Source organism: Crinia signifera, chromosome 3 (assembly GCF_055691185.1).
Source record: "Crinia signifera chromosome 3, ASM5569118v1, whole genome shotgun sequence".
NCBI lineage: Eukaryota > Metazoa > Chordata > Amphibia > Anura > Myobatrachidae > Crinia > Crinia signifera.
In genome coordinates, this window is record NC_139219.1 from 160,035,311 (window position 1) to 160,057,854 (window position 22,544).

General features: G+C 43.2%; 1 protein-coding gene across 1 annotated transcript in view; it reads left to right on the plus strand.

The window, feature by feature from the left end:
- CEP85L (centrosomal protein 85L) overlaps positions 1-22,544 on the plus strand; it is a 224,354-nt gene that overhangs the window by 20,343 nt on the left and 181,467 nt on the right. The gene's annotated exons all lie outside the window — the stretch shown is intronic.

A 22,544-nucleotide genomic window follows, 5' to 3' on the forward strand; every position in this document is an offset into this window, starting at 1 on the left:
AAAGAGAAACCCTGCATTTGTAGAGGCAGAATTAAGAATTTTAGTGCCCAGAGCACGCGAATGGATCGAATTGCCAACCAGGAAGCCGGGTGCCAGTGCAAGGAGAAACCTTTGGGACAAGATCACAGAGGAAGTGAACCAGGTGTCACCAGTGGTCAGAGATTGGCTAGCGGTGAAGAAAAGGCAAGTGTGTTTGTCCCCCTGATAATGTCATATGTGTGTACATATGTTACATGTATGTTTGGAGAATAATAGAAAGGTGTGTTTGTAGATAGTGCTACACTTCAATGTCACATGTGAACACAACCATGTCTAATAACCCACATTGATATTTGAAACATGCACCATTGGTGTGATGTGAGGTTATGGGCACAGTTCTGCTCATGTGAAGTATGTGAAGTATGTGATTGGACAAGAGAAAGTGTGTTTTTGAAAGAGTTGTTGTAACATGTTCCATATGATGCTACTGAAACAAGAATGACCAAACTGTGCACATGTAGCTGGTGAGAAACTACACATCCCAGTATGCCATCCCATAGTTAAATTACTCCATAATAACCACACTGTCAAGCTGTGGTGGAGTGTGTAGTTTCACAACAGGTGGAGGTGCATAATTTGGCCATGGATGATGTCATTTCTGCATAGTGATCTATGTATGTGCATTTAGTGGCCTAATGAATGAGATGAGACACTGAAATGCCTCCTAATGGAGACATTAATGTGTGTGTTGGACACATATGGCTAAAAAACATAAGATCACCCACACTAGGAAATGTCACGTAGCACAGTGGTGCACATATCTCATGGTGATATTTGTATTTTTAAACTTGTAGGTGGACAGACTTCAAAACGACACTGAAGAGGAAGATGACTGACCGGTACAACCACAGCATGTCCACCAGGAGAGGTCCTATGCCAGATAATTTGGAGTATACCCCCCTGGAGCAGGACGCCTTGGACGTCATTGATGTGGCCGAGGTCAGGGGGATATCCAATATGGATAGTGAGCTCCCGGCGGAGGTCTTTGCTGCTGCTTTTGATGGTAAGTCACAGTAATGCATTGTATTTTGAAAGATATTTTTTTGTGCGTATGTGATGGTGACATTGTTTTCAATTATTATCCTAGAAGAAGCAGAAACCCAGGATGAACCGGCAGCATCTTCCTCTGCAGAGCCACAGGTGGAGCGAGTGGTCCAGCCTCCACCAAGACGACACCCCCAGCCACAGGAGACATGGGATGAGAGCGTGATGGTGATGCTGGAGAGGATCGAGCAGCAAGGGGTGGATGCTGCGATCCGTCAGCAGCAGGTTGGGGAATTTCTGGCGGAGTGGAAGGCCACAAACAGGCAGCAGTGTGAGGCCTTGAACCGCATGAATGACACTCTGGCGGCTGGCATGCAAAGCATTGGCCAACACCTCAGCCGCCAGAATGAAATTCTTGCGGAGCTGCTGACCACCGCCAGGTCCCTAAGGGACAATCCCCCATCTGCTGGCCCACCCCAAGCTGCTCCCCAACCTTCCACCTCTGCTGACCCTCCTGTGTCCACTAGGGGAAGACGCCGCAAGCCATCTGAGCCAAAGGCCCCTGTCCCCAAGGCCCCATCTAAAAGGGGGAAAAAAGGGCCCAAATAATGAGACCTGGTTCACTTCCTCTGTGGTTGGACCCCAAATGTTTAAATTGCACTGGACATCCACTTCCTGAGTTGGCCATCGATCCATTTTCGTGCCATGGGCATTAAAGTTCTTATTTTGACCTCTACAAATGCAGGATAAATTTTTGGTGGTGTGTATCTTGCTTAGTATTCACCCTGGTTGTTGCAGTACGTATTCTGGTGTCCCCATTTCTTTCACCATTGCATTTGCAGGGTAACACATGTTTGGAGATATGCAACCTCTTGTTCTGGCTGTTTTTTTATTTTTGTGTCTATTTTATTTGTTTATTTGATTTATGACATTAAAGTGTCAAATAAGCTGTGATGCTGAACAGCAAATAAATTTATTTTACCAATAAAAACAAAATTGTTGTATGTGTAATTTCTTGTGTGAAACAAATACTACATTTATGTGTACTTACTGACCAGGGTATTTTTGAACATTTGTTGAAGTGTGGTAGAAGTTTCCCATGTGTAACCCTCTCCATGGCCATTCCCATGTTCCTATCCAACTTTTCCCTGCTAATTAGTTTGTGTCAGCACATGTGCAGAGCAACTTAATAGGTGAGAAAGCAGTTTGTGTGCAGGTGAGGTAGCTCCTACAGTAGTAGGTAAAAGCAGGTCCAGAACAATGCTTTCCTCATGGAGTGGGTGAGGCAGACAAACAAGGGTGAAAAGGTACATTTGTGTAGGAATGCATATGTGTCCTCCCTAAAAAAAGATGTGTGAATCGGCCAAACATGAGAAAATTGCTTGTGAACAAACATGTATAACTTTTTAAATATATATGATTTTACAGTGTCATAAGCAGATGTAGGAATCCTTTGTTATAGAGATGTGAGTGCAATAATGTGATTGGTGGCATCTTACATCCAGAGTGTAGTAAAATCCAATTCATAGCAGATCAGATAGTGGTACAGTTCTGTATTTTGGGTACTATACAAAGATTGTGTGCAAAATAGTGGCCATGGGCTTAAAACATTGCTGAAACATCCTTTGTAGGTGTTAGATGTGGTTTATGTTATTGTATCATAAATACAAAACCTATGTTTGTATTAGAGTGAACACGTTGACACATGTCGACTTGTGTAGATTGAGTGTGCTACTGTGTAAAGTCTATGAAAGCACGTAGTGAATGTGTCTAACTGTTTAACAAATACCTACCTTAGCATATATAAGCAGGTCTTAAAAAGATTCTTACCTTAAATTAAACAAACCTTTAAATGTAGAGAAGTATAGAAAGATAAGCTTTGAATGTGTTTGAGTGCTGTGTGTGGCTTGCAGGTAGTGAAATCATGGTTTGGACTTAATAGACTGCAGCATTGCTTATTACATTCAGGTGTATGTGTTTGAGTAGTAATCCGCGTAAATTAGCAAACCCAGGCGCACGCAGGCATGCGGTATCTGTAGGGGTGGTCTGAGCTGGCAGTTGGCGGCCGCCTGTTTTGTGTCCGAAATGAACGGTGCTTTAGGCGATCGTGCGGTAGTAGCACCGCTCATTTTTGGTGCACACCCCCGTGTACGCCCATATTTACGCCCATTTTCCCTCATTATTTCGGCCGCTCCCCTCAACACGCCCCCAATGCCCGTACACTCGCGTACAGGTTTTTTCGCACGGAGAGACCCGTCCGTAAGCGTTGTGGAGTGTTTGCGCCTGCGCATTAGCGAATGTACGCATGCGCAGATCATGAAAAACCCCGGAACGTACGCGTACGGCCCGGCCGCACCAACCAGAATAAGGCCCTATGTCTGGGCATAATCTAGGAGGAAAGTGGTAGCATGTACTGAGGACTGAAAGGTCAAATATATCACATAATACTTTTTATAGCAAAGTTCCCTCATAATCGCTCATGTATCTCATAATAAAACTATTTTTAATGCAAATGATGTCATACAGATTTTATCTAAGTCTATGTTGTTTTTTTGATAATGTGAAATTATGTAAGATATAAATGATTTTCCAATAAATAGCATTAGGCTGAACTAGGCTTTGGGTACGGATGTAATAGAATGAATACATTTGGGACCTGTAGTTTTTCAAAGGTGGACTACAGGTCCCACAGGCCACAACTCTGTCCAGGCATGATGCCACTTGTCAAACAACAAGTGCTTGCATGCCCAGAATTCAATAGGCCGCTTTACTCCACATTTGAAAAAAAAAAACAGCACTCACACATAGACCCTTGTGATGTTTTATTAAATAAATCCAACCTTCGTTACCATGTACTGTATTTAACATCCTCATCGGTCCCTGTAGCATCGGAAATCTTGGAAAGGCAAAGTTAACACCACCACTGCTCCACCAGGAGTCCCGGTGCGAAGTGCACAACCAATGTGTTTGCTAAGTGCAGTTAGGGTGTGATTCAAAGTTATATACAATTTGGCCACATCTGTATCCGCATTTCATGCTTGGAAATAAATGCGGACCTCCAACTATATTCAGAGCTGGCCACAGTGCCCCTATACATTCACATGTGGAAGTAGCTATCATTGGGGGTTATTCTAGTCCATTCTTTCTGACAAAATCCTTCTTAGATGGACAAAACCATGTGCACTGCGGGTGGGGCAGATGTAACTTGTGCAGAGAATTAGATTTGGGTCGGGTTTTTCTTCAAAGTGAGATCTATATTGAAGTGTAAAATCATGCAGTCAGTATTTTCCCTGCACAGAAACAAAATAACTCACCCAAATCTAATTCTCTCTGCACATGTTACATCTGCCCCCCTGCAGTGCACATGGTTTTGTCCATCTAAGAAGGATTTTGTCAGAAAGAATGAACTAGAATAAACCCCATTGTTCTCAATGGTATTAGCACTGCATTTCCTTGCTGCGGGACATTTATCCAATGCAGATGAATCTCTGTGTATGCATAAATTGCAATTCTATGTACACGCTCACTGTACACCCACAGAACACATAGTCTACCTGCAAATGCCAAACTGACGTCAAGTTACACCCACTCAGTCACAAGTTGCGTTGCAAATGAGATGCATTGACCCATAGATGTTCAAAGTTGTGTTTGTAGGCTCTGAGACATGTACATTTGCTAATAGTCTCTAGATCCCTCTGCAAAGCAGATTTGTGTGTAACTGTGTATCAGACCCCCAGGGACAGATGTGTTAAGCTTGTAAAGTGATAAACTATAGAGTTATAAAGTGCCAGCCAATCAGCTGCTAACTGCCATGTCGCAGGCTGTGGTTCAAAATGAGAGTTAGGAGCTGGTTGGTTGGTGGTTTATCACTCTTCAATGTATCAATTTTTAAGGCTTAGTACTGTACTGTACTGTTCATCTCTTCCCCCCATGTTCTTGGTAAATGAGATCCATGCTTAGTACGGGAGCTGAGACATTAAACTTGTATTCTGCAGTGTACAATTTGTTCCTGATCAAAGGGTCAAAATAAAATTAGCAAACCAATAGACTTTTATTTGGAACTATGCAATGTTATGTGTGATTCTGTGAATACATATATAAAACATAAGTTAACCAATGTACTGGTGCAAACTTAAAATGTATTGCATATTTAATCATCTATCCTAAGTATTTGGAACAGTAACTATAACATTGCTAATATGTCCATTGTGTGCATAGCCCCTACATGCTTAGAGGGACTGAAATCCTAATAGTAGTTAGAAGGGAGTCCTTATGTTTATGCTAGGATAGGAAATTGATGCCCCAAGCAGTGTTCTCCACAAAGCTTCTTGGATTCCGTGCAACTCCAGGGCACAAAAACTGACCCATTTTAAGCTTTTCAATTTGTTCTTTCCTTTGTGAGCATTTTAGCATTTTGCTTAGCAACATCTTAACACACCATTGTGTGCTATAAATATAAGACAGCTCTGATCCGGCAGCACTTTCCGAATGACCCATTACTTTTACTTCTTTATCTTGTAGAATGCGCAAACAAACTGGAACATCCGTTGTTATGCTTGTTGGGCAGATTTTTGTACAAACAATCTAATAACAAGTTATATCACAGATTCTCCCATACATGGTTCAATTGCATTTTGAAAGAAAAATCAACTTTCATGCTGGCCATACACAGCAGAGCTCTGCAGTTACATACACAGCAGAGCTCTGCAGTTACATACACAGCAGAGCTCTGCAGTTACATACACAGCAGAGCTCTGCAGTTACATACACAGCAGAGCTCTGCAGTTACATACACAGCAGAGCTCTGCAGTTACATACACAGCAGAGCTCTGCAGTTACATACACAGCAGAGCTCTGCAGTTACATACACAGCAGAGCTCTGCAGTTACATACACAGCAGAGCTCTGCAGCGGCGCCACAATTTGAAAAAAATAATCAGCAACCTCACAATTAGATGCTCGTGCAGTTTTAAAATATTTTTTCCAATTCTGCTGCTGAGCCCCGTCGCTGCCAGTGCTCCTTCAGAGCGCTGCTGCTCCGCTGCCCACTCCACTGCCACCAGCACTCTGGTGCCCACTCCACCACCACCTCTCTTCCAGCATCAATTTGCAGGCTTGTGTGCGGGGACAAAATAATTTGATGGTCGCCTTTGTGGTGTCTTAGGTCTGCTGACACCCTGTACGGGAAGCGGGCAGGCAGCTGACATCCACTGACGTCAGCTGCCCCTCCCACGGGAGCATTTACATGGGAATGCCCAGTGTTTTTAATGGGAATGCACATGAAATGCTGGGCGTTTCCATGGTCGCGAATCCTCACCGATGCCCCCCACCTGCATTGCTAGTTGCGAACCAAACAGCGAACAAGCAGTTTGCCATGCCCGCTAGCACCAAGCATCTGCACATGCGCATAAATGCTAATCACTCTCCCATGTGAACTCGTGGGGGAGCGAGTAAATCAGAATAACCTCCTATGTGTATGATCTCTGTGATTCCACTTTATCTCTGTCTTTCAATAGTTAGTTTTTTAGAACCTTACCTCTTTACCTCTTTGTTGCCTGTTAACAGTTATTTTATTACTGTTTTGTTCCCAATTCTAAAGTTCAATGAAATATGATGGCTCTATGGACCTTATTCATATCTGAACTCAGTACAAATGTGTTTGGAAAATGGGCAAAACCAAGGGCCTTATTCTAGTTCACTCTTTCTGACAAAATCCTTAGATGGACAAAACCATGTGCACTGCAGGTGGGGTAGATGTTACTTGTACATAGAGAGTTAGATTTGGGTGGGGTTTTACTTCAAAGTGAGATCTATATTGCAGTGTTAAAATAAAGCAGACAGCATTTACCCTGCACAGAAACAAAATAACTCACCCAAGGATTTTGTCAGAAAGAGCGAACTAGAATAAGGCCCCATGTGGACAAATAAGATAAAATAGGACTGTCCCCTAGGGGTCACAACTTGGGGGCGCTATGTCACGAGTTTGCTTAACCTGCAGCTGTTCGGTGGACGGGGTAGTTAGTCCCATGTAGAAGACAATAGAATAAAAACCAAAAAGTGAACAGCGCACTAGTGTTGAGAATCGATATGACAAATTTATTTATGACAATATAAGATAAATGATAAAAAGCAATTCATAAAAAATACAAATGTTAAAATGGGGTTGAAATATATTGCACAATTGATAGCGGATGGGTGAATGATGTGGGGGTCCCCCTGCAGTTGGAATAAATGCTGGAGAGTCCATTTCTATATTCACCTGGACAGAATAGTAGATGTCATAGTTACCACCCTTGATGGATTTAGGAATGTCCTCGTCCGAGTGTCCACAGGTCGGCCCAAAGTTGGCACAAATTACCGACGGTGGAGAGATGGCAATGTGCTCGGATGCTCCCAAAAGGATGTGAAGTGAACGGTAGATTACTGGGTATTGTCCTTTAGGTGGAGGCACGAGGAAACAGTATCCTTGGGTGGTATTTGTAAATCCAGGGGATGGTTCGGGCTGCAATCCGGAGGTTTGTTGGCAAATATGAGGGGGGAGGGGTTCCCCAGTAGCTCCCTGACGCGTTTCGACACTCCTGGTGGCTTTATCAAAGGTGGGATAAAGCCACCAGGAGTGGCAAAACGCGTCAGAACAATACCCGGTAATCTACAGTTCACTTCACAATTTTTTGGGAGCATCCGAGCACATTGCCATCTCTCCACCGTCGGTAATTTGTGCCAACTTTGGGCCGACCTGTGACGAGGACATTCCTAAATCCATCAAGGGTGGTAACTATGACATCTACTATTCTGTCCAGGGGAATATAGGAACGGACTCTCCAGCATTTATTCCAACTGCAGGGGGACCCCCACATCATTCACCCATCCGCTATCAATTGTGCAATATATTTCAACCCCATTTTAACATTTGTATTTTTTATGAATTGCTTTTTATCATTTATCTTATATTGTCATAAATAAATTTGTCATATCGATTCTCAACACTAGTGCGCTGTTTTTGGTTTTTATTCTAAGGCCCCATGTGCACTGCAGGTGGGGCATATGTAACATGTATAGAGAGAGTTAAATTTGGGTGGGTGTGCTGTAACTGAAATCTAAATTGCAGTGTAAAAATAATGCAGCCAGTATTTACCCTGCATAGAAATAAAACAACTCACACAAATCTAACTAACTCTCTCTCTCTCTCTCTATATATATATATATATATATATATATATATATATGTTACATCTGCCCCACCTGCAGTGCACATGGTTTTGCCCATTTTCCAAACACATTTGTACTGAGCTCAGACCTGAATAAGGCCCTATATGTGTAAATGTTAATAAAAGTACAGTTAACAGAGCCTTGTATAAGTTTTGAAAAAAAAAAAACCTAAAAAAAGCCAGGTCAAATATTCACACCAAAGTTATAATTGCATTACCTAACATGAGGAATTTGACAAAATGATATTTAAATAAATCACTTTTCTCCCCATGAATGGAATGTCCAGATTTGGAAATGTTATTCCAGCTTTGTAGTATGGTTTAAACCAGGGGTGGGGACCCTTTTTTCTTACAAGGGCCATTTGTAATGAATAAAATCATTCCGGGGGCCGTATCAAAATGATAAACTTTAAAAGTAACCTGATTACCCCCTCCCACGCTCCGGCTGCCACTGAATAACTGCTGCCGGCGCCTGGCTGCTGCTGCTGGACGCCTGTCACGTGACCTCGCTCCCGCCCGCTTCACCACCTCCCACGAGACTCCCTTCCTTGTCTCCCGTGCAGAAGGACAAGCGGGTGGGCGGGCCACACAAACTGGCTACAGGGGCCCTTTACAGCCCGTGGGCTGGAGGTTCCCCACCCCTGGTTTAAAGTCTTCTCATTCTCCCAGTCAAAAATTGGGTGTAGTTCAAATTTCACGAAGTTCAAATCTTACCCAGTACAGTCCAAATTGTATAGCACAAATTGTGAGGCTCAAATCGCACCTAGAACACATCTCACTGTGTGTGGGCACCATTAAGCTGGGTACACACCTTAAATGGATCTGTCCAATGTGTCTGGTGGGAACAAAAAAACGGTAATGAATGAAAGCATAATCAACCATTTGCTCCTAAATGCTGAAAAATAGCCAAAAATAATTATTTGGACCTTACAGATGTCACCAATTTGTCTGAACAACCACTTTCTTTTTTCCAATGTTTGGTGGCAAATGGTTGATTGTCATTTACTCCCATACCTTACCAGATTTTTGTTCCCACCAGACAGAGGCAGAACAACCATTGGTGCAGCAGGTTCGGTGCACCATGCCCCAGAGGTCTAAGGGGCCCACTTCTGCTCCTGTCACTCTCTTACTGTCACCCACTGTTTCTTTTTCCTGTCATCCTCTGCCTCTCCATGTCACCCTCTGCCTCCTCCTGTCACCCATTGCCATGTTGGATATTGTGAGGTTGGGGTGGAGGAGGGGGGCCCAAATTATATTTTTGCACAAGGGCCCACGACACACGAGTTCTGACACTGTTTAAGTGTGTACCCAGACTGTGAAATGTTGTCTAGCTGAATTGCTGGGAGAGCCTTAGTGAAATGGAGAAACAGTACAGTCAGGAAAAACTGCGATAAAGCATATAATAATTTATTGTGTCCCATATTACAATTCCCAGCTGAAAGTAGGGAAGACAATGTTGGGAATGATATGTGTGTCATCAATGGCAGGGCAGGGGCTGGCTAGCCACATGCAGCCTGGGGAGCAAACACGTAGCTCTGATTTTTCTTCTAGAACACACATATCCAGTTGATATGTGAAAAACAATAAGCAGCAAAAGTGCGCTTATAATTTTTTAATACATCTGCTTGACTTTGATAGTTGGGGAGGAAGGCAGAAGATCCTTCCTGGCTGTCAGGTATGTACACCCACAACCCTAGTGCTGCATAAATGTACCATAGTTACCTCCCCTCCTGCATTCTGCAGGAGACTCCCTGAAATAGCAGCAATCTCCCTCTCTCCCTCATTAGTCTACCAATCTCCCTCATTTCACCTAGCCCACATTACACTGTTACATTATAGTTACCTCCCCTCCTGCATTCTGCAGGAGACTCCCTGAAATAGCAGCAATCTCCCTCTCTCCCTCATTAGTCTACCAATCTCCCTCATTTCACCTAGCCCACATTACACTGTTACATTATAGTTACCTCCCCTCCTGCATTCTGCAGGAGACTCCCTGAAATAGCAGCAATCTCCCTCTCTCCCTCATTAGTCTAGTAATCTCCCTCATTTCACCTAGCCCACATTACACTGTTACATTTTTTTGGGAAAAAAGGAATGAGCAGTGGTGGTTTTTAGCTATAGGCTGCAGGGCTGCAGCCACCCAGGTAAAATCCGCCACTGTAGTGAAGCCAGATGCAGTCTGTGAGACTGCACTGGCTTCACTGTGACTGTCAGTGACTTCCAATTGGAAGTCTGCCCTGCCAGTCACAAAGGCAGTGTTCCCTCCCTCCAGGACGCCTTTGTGCAGGCTCCTGTGCAAAAACGGTAATTGCGCATGCGCAGTTCCTATATCGGTACTGCACACGTGCTGGTCCAGGTGCCTGTCATTTGTATTAAACAGGCGCCGGGACCAAGATTGCTTCTATGGGCTGTTGCCCAAGCAGCCCATAGAAGCTGGCCACATGCGCAGTACATATGTTTGCACTGCGCATGTGCCAGTCCCGGCGCCTGTCATAACAGCACAGGTGCCCGGGACGGGAGTAGACGAGGCGGCAAATAACCAATAAGGTACAAGCCGCCACTGGGAATTAGAGACAGATACATTTACATAGAATCATCAGCACATCTTCCCAGCACTTTAGCAAGTATACTATCTCTTCCTAACTGCTTTAGGGCTCATCTGCATTTGGATTCAAATCATTTTAAAAGATTACTCTCAGATGTAACAGTACACACCAGGGCCGGACTGGGACCACAAATCGGCCCTGGCATTTTGAGCACACAGGCCCACCTGCAGTAGGCGGGACCCTTGCATGGCGAAGCCACACAGCAAAAAAGGGGCGTGTCCTCATGGAAAGGAGGCAGGGCATCACAAAAAGGAGGCATTACCCATTATGGAACACACAGTTATGCCCAATACACATTATGGAACCCACTGTATTGCCCATTACATATTATGACACACCGTAATTCTCATTACAAAGTATGGCACACACCGTGATGCCCATTACAGACTATGACACAATCCGTTATGTCCATTACTCATTATGACACAAATTGTAATGCTCATTATATATAATACCACATGCTGTAAAGCCTATTACATATAACTGCTGCTTACCTACATGCTCATTGCTATGGGTTTCATTCTTGATGCCAAGGGTTTCATATTCCATGCTCTGTGCCAGGGGGTTACATACACTATGCCAGGGGTTACATGCTCATTGCCAAGGGGGAGTGAGAGGTGAGGCCAGGCACTGGTAGGGTGAGTGGTAAGGCCAGGCAGGGGGAACGTGTGATCACATAATAATTGGGCCAGCCACAGTAGTAATCTAGAGTAGCTGCTGCCTGATGCTGGGGCGGGGCACTGCAAGTGACCCCCTGACTGGAGAAACTAAAGCAGCGAGCCCCTAGACCAGGCAGAGTACTAGAGAAGGGTGCAGAAGGGGACTGGTAACTGCAGGAGGGGACACTGCTGACAACCCACGCTATGTACTGCTGGTGGTCTGGAAAGACATCAAGGTCAACTGTGCCGCCGCCAGAAGTTAACTCACCCTCCTCTTGCTCACAGGCACTCCCGCTGTGCCGCTCCCATAGTCAGTCACACAGCGCCGCAGGAGGAGCCGGAGGGCATGTGATGAGTGACACACACTATGTCCCTTCCTCCCTCCTTCCAGCGAGCGCTGCAGCAGAGTGTCACTCATCAGCATCGCAGACACAGTGACACTGAAGGGGGTGGTCCGACAGAGTGTATCACCATTCCAGCATGTAGGTGATAACCCTAAATGAATGCTACTTTCTGGACAAAATCGTCCCACAAGGCCATCGGCCCTTCTGGCATTTGCCAGAAGTGCCAGATGGCCAGTCCGGCCCTGGTACACACCCAGGCTTCTAGGTGCCATGTTCACAATCTCTCCATATATGGAACTAGACATACCCTTTAAGTGGAGCATGACACACCCCCTCAATGGGGCGCTGTGCAAAATTCTATTTACAAATACAATCTCCCTGAAACTAGTTTTCAAAAGTAGGCAAGTATGAAATGTACTGGGTGGGGTGCACATGGCACCCTGCCCCCTGACCCAGCCAGCCACTGTGCAGGGGTGTGGATTATTAGAGAGTAATTAGATTGTCAGTCTTTAGGTTGACTACTATTGGTCAACAGTAAAAAGGTTGACACAGGAAAAAGCACTAGGTCAACATGGACAAAAGGTTGATACAAGCAAAAGGTCAACAGGGAAATTGTCGACACATGAAAAGGCAGACAATTACAAGTGGTGTGCTTTCAACAACAGCACTTATATAAGCTTTAAATATGTCCATACCATCAGCGGTTCACTGACATGTCTTAAAGTAACTCCTGTATGAGAAATGCTCATGGCAGTCACTGATTTTCTCTGTATTATATGACGTACTAATGCTCTCTGTTATATGATGGTCACTGATGTTCTCTGTATTATATAGTGGTCACTGATGCTCACTCTTATATGATGGTCACTGAGGTTCTCTGTATTAAATGGTGGTCACTGATGTTCTCTGTATTATATAGTCTTCACTGATGTTCACTCTTATATGATGGTCACTGATGTTCTCTGTATTATATAGTGGTCACTGATGTTCTCTGTATTAAATGGTGGTCACTGATGTTCTCTGTATTATATAGTGGTCACTGATGTTCTCTGTATTATATAGTGGTCACTGATGTTCTCTGTATTATATAGTGGTCACTGATGTTCTCTGTATTATATAGTGGTCACTGATGTTCACTGTTATATGATGGTCACTGATGTTCTCTGTATTATATGGCGGTCACTGATGTTCTCTGTATTATATAGTGGTCACTGATGTTGTCTGTATTATATGTGGTCACTGATGTTCTCTGTATTATATAGTGGTCACTGATGTTCTCTGTATTATATGGTGGTCACTGATGTTCTCTGTATTATATAGTGGTCACTGATGTTCTCTGTATTATATAGTGGTCACTGATGTTCTCTGTATTATATGGTGGTGACTGATGTTCTCTGTATTATATGGTGGTCACTGATGTTCTCTGTATTATATAGTGGTCACTGATATTCTCTGTATTATATGGTGGTCACGGATGTTCTCTGTATTATATGGTGGTGACTGATGTTCTCTGTATTATATGGTGGTCACTGATGTTCTCTGTATTATATAGTGGTCACTGATGTTGTCTGTATTATATGTGGTCACTGATGTTCTCTGTATTATATAGTGGTCACTGATGTTCTCTGTATTATATAGTGGTCACTGATGTTGTCTGTATTATATGTGGTCACTGATGTTCTCTGTATTATATAGTGGTCACTGATGTTCTCTGTATTATATGGTGGTCACTGATGTTCTCTGTATTATATGGTGGTCACTGATGTTCTCTGTATTATATAGTGGTCACTGATGTTCTCTGTATTATATGGTGGTGACTGATGTTCTCTGTATTATATAGTGGTCACTGATGTTGTCTGTATTGTATGGTGGTCACTGATGTTTTCTGTATTATATGGTGGTGACTGAGGTTCTCTATTATATGGTGGTCACTGATGTTCTCTGTATTATATAGTGGTCACTGATGTTCTATGTATTATATAGCAATTACTGATGATATATGTATTCTATAATGGTTATTGCAATGCTCTGTGTATTTTTTGTCAGTCACTACAATGCTCTCGGTATTATATGGCAGTCACTACAATGCTTTCTGTTACTTATACAGTATGTCACTGTGATGCTCTGAGGAGGGTTATGTAGGGTATTTACAGGTAGCAATACGTAACTTGGAGACTCGATAGTTAGGAGCGGTATTTTAATGAAAAGGGCAACACCAGGGTCATTGTTTGCCTTGGGTGACAGAAAGCATTGCTTGACCCCTGACCCATGTTTTATATATTTAGGAATGGACTAAAAAAAGAATCCACTTTGTCAACTTCAGTACTAACCGCGATATAGAGTATACATGGAGGTTGCATCTCCGTATCTAACACTCAATCCACACACATGGTTTCATAACTATCATCATTACAGGAGCACACTTGCTGCAGCCCTATACTTGGTGTAAAAGATCCGTCTGAGACAGGTGTATTTACAAATACACTCAACTCTGTAGTCTGCAATTCCATCGACATGCCCTCACTGAACCTAGTCTATGTAAAAACACAAAGGTAATGACCAGTTTATCATACTCCATTGCAGCTCTTGGAAGACTTGGACTAGCCCGATGGAGAATCGGGAGATTCACTGGTATGCTGCAGTGATTCATGACTTGCCCACTCTTTTTCAGGGGGGCGGGGCCTGACACAAACCTCCAATAAGTGTTAATAACCCGGCGTCTTGCCCACATTAACCCCCGTTGGGCCCTAACGTCCCAATCTGACACTGGCTTTTGACAGCCAGGTCCCAATTATTTTCTCATACTCACTTTTTAAATTTTGAGCGGTGAACTCATTTTTCATTTGCAGGGAAAGTTGTGCAGAACCTGATATCCTATTCAGGGAGAATTGCGTGCTCTGTGGCCTTGGCATTGTCGTGGCTGCTTCAAGTTCATGTGGTATGGCCACTCCTCTCCTCTGTTATGCCACACTCTCTTTATGTCCAATTGCAAAGGGTAAAAACACCATCTATATAGATGGCCATACCTTCATGTTATATTGCTGCAAAGATATTGGGCTGGATGTAATAGCACTTAAGTTCGGGGATCATGAGAGATGCCGGACGAGCTCAGACATGTTTTTAAAGACTTAAATCACTTAAAAGGCAAAACCATACTATGTAAATGATTGGCGCTTTAAAAAAACATCTGAGTTCGTCTGACATCCCACACAGCCACGAAATTTGGGTTTCATTGCATCCGGCCCAGTAAATGAGGTTAGAAGAGGTTAGATCATGCTACAGTTACCTTCATCACATATCTTTACATCAGGCTGCTCCATAGGCGTGCCATTTGGGATGTCTCTTATGTCGGATCTCAAAGGGGTTTACTAGACTTACGAGAACACAACCTTCTATCACTCGACAGCCCTTAACTTGCCTCTCCAGGTATAAGAGCCTCAAGTCTAAGAAACAGTACACAGAGATTTACATACAGGCTCACCTTAATGCACATATGCTTAATGGGAATTCATAGATTGTAAGCGCAGTAATTGATGTCTAGATGTGCTCACATACACCTTTCCTCATTTAAGCCATATGGCTAATTTATCCATGCAATTGAGTCTCATGTTAATTCTGTGTCGGACACATTTCAGCTTACTCTCCGAGAGAAGCCCAGAGAGGAAATGCTATTGGGTACTTCAGGGGCAGACCAATTAGGTCACATTAGCATTCCATTAGGAACATATTTGCACATAGAAGCTGGCCACATGCGCAGTACAGAGGTTTGTACTGCACATGCCCTAGTCCCAGCACCTGTCATCATAGTACAGGTGCCGGGAGGAGCGGTGGCCACTCCTGCCAAAAGGTACGAGCTGCCACTGCATAACACCATAGGCTTTTCTATAATGGGTGCAATGTGTGCCATGTAATGGGTCCCTGAGTCCAGGGGGAACCACACTGCACTTACTGCAACCCAAACTTGCCTACCTTAATTGTCTCCTTTCCTGCAGCTTTTCTGTGGCTTACCTTCATTAAGACATAAAGCTCAGCCCCCATTCCATTAAATACCACAATTTGACGCTCTTTGGGAGGGGGTGGTACTAAATGACACGATTTGCATAATTTTTACCCCTGCCCACTTACCGAGAGTTTATCCGGGGAGTCTTGCCCACCCTTCCAGGGGGGCCATGAGTATGCTGCACCCATGTTTCTTTTGCTTACCTTTCTAAAGTCCAAGAGCCTCTGCAATAATCGCAACCAAAACGGCCACTGCACATGGCACAGTTTCCGGAGACCTGCACATTTTGCAGTTGTCTCTGGCAAAATGCCAGTGACTACTGATGCATGGATAGGATGGGGCCCCAGTCTCTGTTAAAATGCTGCTGCATTAAGCCAAAAGTGATGCTCATTTATCCTAAAAGCTGGGTGTTGTTTTACAAGTTTCTTTGGGTCTTGGCTTTTTCTTGAGTTACTTGAATGTTTGGATATGTCATTTTGCAAAAAGCGATAAGTAGAATATGTATTCTGTAATATGCAATATCATATAACCACGTTGCATTTCCTGTGTAGTTTTTTATATAGAGCTTGCATAGCAGGTGTACATAGGTGCAGGAGGAGAGGTGTAGTGTGAACTGCAGGCTGCTGCCCTCCATTCTGCAGAATGCTGCTGATACAAGTTACTTAGCGGCAGAAAATGCCATGCAGTGGTCTGTCTGCTACAAATAAACAGGCCTGTAAACAAGCTGCCAAAACATTACGTAAGTGGTCCGAGTGACGGAAGGAAACAGCTGGCCACACAGTGTACGGTGTGCATGGCTCAGATTTGTCACAGTTTGTGTCTTGGGTTACACAACTGGCTATTTCAAAACCAAAAACAGCTAAGACTTAAATTAAATTATTCCTGAGATCAGCATTCCCGGCACTGATCGGAGACAGGCAATTGATATAATTTTGTAAAAGGAATAGAGAATGTTCTCATTTTAACCTGCCAAAATAAACGTTTTAGGATACCATTCCTATTTTCTTCTTGCAAAGCCCAGCTTTCCATTACGTAACCAGCATCTATTTATAGCTTTTAACCAGTTTTAAAATTTGACCTGTCTCTTCTGAATTAAGATTTCTGACTTTGCAGGACCTGTAAGTCTTGGCAACACTTTGCTCTTGTCTGGATACTTTCTGGACACTGCCATTATCAATCACAGTGTAGACTATCCCTCCTGAATACCATGGGTGACATTATAGGCAGGAAGATGTATAAACTCACTAAACTGTACTTAGAACATGTTTTGAAGTAAGATTTCTATATCTCTATTTTTTGCTATTCCAAAGCTGTGAATTTCATCCACTATAAGATATAGATTTTCTTGTGCAGTTAGGAATATTTGCCTTTTGCATGATATCATTTTGCCCACTGTTTCATTGCCAGACATTGGGGTTTATTCTAGTTCATTCTTTCTGACAAAATCCTTCTTAGATGGACAAAACCATGTGCACTGCAGGGGGGCAGATGTAACATGTGCAGAGAGAATTAGATTTGGGTGAGTTATTTTGTTTCTGTGCAGGGAAAATACTGACTGCATGATTTTACACTTCAATATAGATCTCACTTTGAAGAAAAACCCCACCCAAATCTAATTCTCTCTGCACAAGTTACATCGGCCCCACCCGCAGTGCACATGGTTTTGTCCATCTAAGAAGGATTTTGTCAGAAAGAATGGACTAGAATAACCCCCATTGTCTTCTAGATTCAAAAACAGGTTTTTGTTTCAATCAGTAACTGTGGGGTGTCTTCAGGTCCTGAGTCCACAGGACAATTCCAAAACATCACCCCATCACCACTGGACTTCACTATATTGGTATAATGTTCTTGTGGCAATACACAGGGCCTGATTCTGAGCTGGACTCTGCTGCTTCTGCTCCAGCACCTGTTGCCAGAGTCACAGGAGTGAAAATATGTGAAGATTAGTTTTCAGGTGTCTGAATGGGAAACGGTCATCTGTCAGACCAGACTTAGGTCGACAGTCATTAGGTCGACCCCGGAAGGTCGACTGTCCCCAAGGTCGACAGGGTTAAAGGTCGACATGGCTCAAGGTCAACATGACTTAAGGTCGACATGGGCCAAGGTCGACATGGTTTTAGGTCGACAGTCATTAGTTCGACATGAGATTTTCACTGTTTTTTGAGCCGACATGTGCCGACAGGCGGTATTTCATGCCCTACCATCCACTAGGACATGGTGGGAGAATAAAATAGTGTGGCGAGCGCAGCGAGGCACCGTGCCCGAAGCATTGCGAGCGAAGCGAGTCCATGTCCATGTCGACTGTGTTGACATTCGGGTAAAAAAACAGTGAAAAACTCATGTCGACCTAATGACTGTCGACCTAAAACCATGTCGACCTTGGCCCATGTCGACCTGAGTTAACCAATGGCCAATGTTTGTTCACTACGGCACTTATTTTCTTACTACTGGGAGTGTAAACCGTGGGCCATGGGAATATTTGATCCTGCTGGGTGTCTGTCATTTTTTTCTTTAGCAGATCAACACGATCTAATGCTAAAACCTTCTTTTTGGCTGCTAAAAGAATAGATGATGGGTACCCCCGATCTTCAAATTTAGTCGACATTTCGTCGATTTGTTTGACTGCGGTTTCAAAGTTGTCATTAATCCTTCTCACTCTCAAGAACTGAGAGTAAGGGAGACCTGCCTTAAGAGGGGTAGGGTGAAAACTACTGTATAAAAGAAGATTGTTACGATCTGTTTCTTTTTCTATATATTTTTTTCTATATATATACTGTATAGAGAGAGAGAGAGAGAGGTGGGATAGGGGTTCAGCTAATAACACCAACATGCCAAACACTATAGTCTAATTTTGTATATCAAAAACAAAGAGATTTATTTTTTTTTGACAAGGAAGACATTATGAGAGAGAGAGAACAAAACAAAACAAAACACATATGAGCAATTAAATAAAAGAGGAGATAAAAGATAGCTTTTCTTTTTGAGGAGGAGGTAAAAAAGGCAGAACCCAACGTGTTTCCTCAATAGACTTCTTCAATATGTATTGTCTGTACTTTTATTGTATTCAATGTGTAGATTTGTGCTGTGCAGCGAATCCTGTTTAGGATTCGCTGCACAGTCGCCGTGTTCCGGAGGGCTGGAGCCTTCGCTGCCAGCCCTCGCTGACACACTATTCAATGCCGCAGGGGCTCGCTGCTCCTGACGGCGAATGTTAACTCCTGCGGTGGACGCCGCAGGGAGCCGGGGGACGGTGGCAGGCAGGGAGATGGAATTCTCCCTGCCTGCCCCAGAATGTATGTGGGGGGTAGGAGAGCTCCACGGGACCCAGGCAGCACAAGCTGAACCCTGGGAGAGCCAGCAGGGGACCAGGTAGGAGCCGCTATCACTGCTCCCGATCATGCATATGTAATGATTGGGAGCAGTGAATATATGAATATGTAATGAGCGGCTCTTGCCTCCCGGACCCCTGCTGGCTGTTATGTGTAAAAAAAAAAAATATATATATATATTCATGTGCTGGAAGTGAAAATAGCACAAATTCGCCATGAAACATGGCAAATTGGCCTCATTGAATACTGCCCATAATGTCTTCCTTGTCAAAAATAAATGTTTATTTTTCTAATATTCAAAAATTAGACTATAGTGTTTGGCCTATTGGTCACTGAACCCCTATACCACCTCTACATACTCTTAATTTCAGCCCTATACCGGGCTGGTCGTTAGGGGATAGCTGACACCCCATATAAAAAAGGGGGTTGCCAATATACACATTTTTTTACTGATTTTTTTTAAACCAAAAATATTTACAAATACCTAATTTGAAGTAATTGATATATATGTGGCGCCTTGCATACATTTCTTTTCATGAAAAAATATATGTGTATGGAAGTCCAGCCATACACATAAAAATCTAATTACTAACCAGTGCTTAACTGCTTTTTGAGGTGCAAGGGGAGTCCATGGAGCCAGTGCAGAGGTTGCTGGTGGTCAACTCCAAAATGGGCTGCATTCGGGTTGTGAGCAACAGCAGTAGTGTGGCGGGAGTAGAGAGAGCAAGCGGGTGAGCAGTGCGAGGGGAGGGGTTAACACCTTTTTTATGTTAACGTGGCCTCAGCATCGCAATACCGTTGATGAACAAAATCCTAAAGTAAATTTGGATCTTGATACATTTGCAGAGATCGCAGTTCCCATTATAAAAGATTATTGAGTTGAGTTGAGGCGAAAGTGGTCACGATGATTTATGCAGCAGCACCTTGATACATTTCAAGGATACCTAAAAATGCTGATAACGGGCAGGCCCCTAACTTTCTCCTCTGTGGCCTCCCTCATATGCCCAGAAGGCATTGCTTCAGATATTATGGTTTATGTATTGCAATTTTGCAAACCTTTGATATACTAAAACTTTTTTATTATTATTATTGGTTATACTTCCTTGAAAGGTGCAGTCTTTTTCTGATGTAAGACTCAAGAGCATTATAATTATATGTGTTGACAGGGGCCTGCAGATTGCTGGATGTAACATTCTTTAGAGTTCCATATGGTTTCATCTCAATGCGCATCTGATTTGATGCCCACTGCCAGAAACATTGGCAATGTTCTCTAATGTAAATCACTTTTTTCACTGTCAAACTGCTTGGAAATACAGACTAATGCATAGCATCAATTGCTTCTCTGAGATGACTGCAGAGTACTGTACTGTACTGAATTGCCAAAGGTCCTAATGATTTATAGAGGTGGAAGCGCTCCCTGATTGTAATTTAGGGATGTGCACCTGATTAGCAACACCTGCATGCACTGCGATCCGATCCGATGTATAGCTAGTACAAAAAGTATGTGCAGCACATACTTTTTGTACCGTACTATGTGATGCGCGGGAGCGCGCATCGCATAGTACAGAACGGAGCCGTACACAACGGACCGTGTTTGGGCTCCTTAAGGATGTACTATTGTAGATATCTTATTTAAGTTAGCTTATATCATGATGAATAAATCTGTTATGGGTCATCTGTCAGAGATCTTGGACATTTCAGGACATGGGGCTTGATTCAGAGGTTAACAGAGGGCATCTATGATGCACTTTAGTCATTTGTCCTAATGACAAAGCAGATTGTAACTGCATAGAAAATTGTGTACCAATAGGCATTCCTAGATGGTGATAGGGTGTGCATCAAGTTGGTGGGCGTGCAAGCACCAGGCACTGTGTCGGTAGAGGCAGTTTCACTTGCAACGGCGGCCAAATACTCTCTGACATTCTAAGGAACCATAGGTTGCCGATGGTTTGTCTGATGCACCACAATAAATTAGAGCTGCAGCCAGGTATCCAGGCTTTAGACACAAAATGGTAGTGGACTAAGGCGCTTATTCTGGTTCACTCGCAAAGGCAAATACCTTCTCAAATGGACAAAACCATGTGCACTGCAGGTGCGGCAGATGTAACATGTGCCTCTGCATAAGAATAAGTGGTTGTTCTCATGCAACACTGTTTAGTGCAGGGTATTGTTTAACCCAAACATGCGTCTTAGTCATAATGCGATGTGACTAGGATACACCAGGGGTGAAATGTAATAGGATGAGAGATTCAGAAAGTGAGAGATTTGGTAAGAAATCTCCAGTTTTTTTTAAACCGGCAATCATTTACTCTGCACAGCCAGTTTGATTTTGAGGTGTAATCATTTACACTTCAAAATCAAACTGGCTGTGCAGAGTAAATGATTGCCGCTTTAAAAAACACCTGGAGATTTCTTACCAAATCTCTCTTTCTGAATATCTCACCCTATTACATTTCACCCCTGGTGTATCCTAGTCACATCGCATTATGACTAAGACGCAGGAGTCTACAGATTAATTTTGTATGTAACAATTGTACTGTGCAAGCACAGTGGAACTTGGGGGGTTATTCTAGTTCATTCTTTCTGACAAAATCCTTCTTAGATGGACAAAACCATGTGCACTGCAGGGGGGCAGATGTAACATGTGCAGATAGAATTAGATTTTGTTTCTGTGCAGGGAAAATACTGACTGCTTTATTTTACACTGCAATATAGATCTCACTTTGAAGAAAAACCCCACCCAAATCTAATTCTCTGTAAAATAAAGCAGTCAGTATTTTCCCTGCACAGAAACAAAATCTAATTCTATCTGCACATGTTTCATCTGCCCCACCCGCAGTGCACATGGTTTTGTCCATCTAAGAAGGATTTTGGCAGAAAGAATGAACTAGAATAACCCCCATGGTGCAAGCACAGTGGAACTTAGTGCATACTTTGCCTACCTGACCCTTCTCCATAAGGGAGAAAATGCTGTTCCTGGACTTCCCTGGTAATGTATGATTGCCATCACTTGTGGTAAACAGGTTGACTGATAAGGAAGGTGTTGCAACACAGGTGATGGTAATCATGAATTAAGAAGGAAGTCCAGGAGCAGAGCAATGTGTCTCTCCTGGAGAGGGTCATGTTAGGAGGTATGTATTAGTGATTCCATTGCATGGGTCAAACTGTGAAAAACTGTTATTGTGGTTTTATATATGTGCTATGTTTATAACAACAGCCCTATACTGGCATTAAACTGAAATCAATCAACTAACCAACATTACTACATAAGGACTGCATTACAATAAAGCAATAAACTCAGGATTATTATGTGGCCTCTCTTCACCTTTACCATGAGAAAGGTGAGGAGACCAGGCCCACCACCCCTACGTATGAG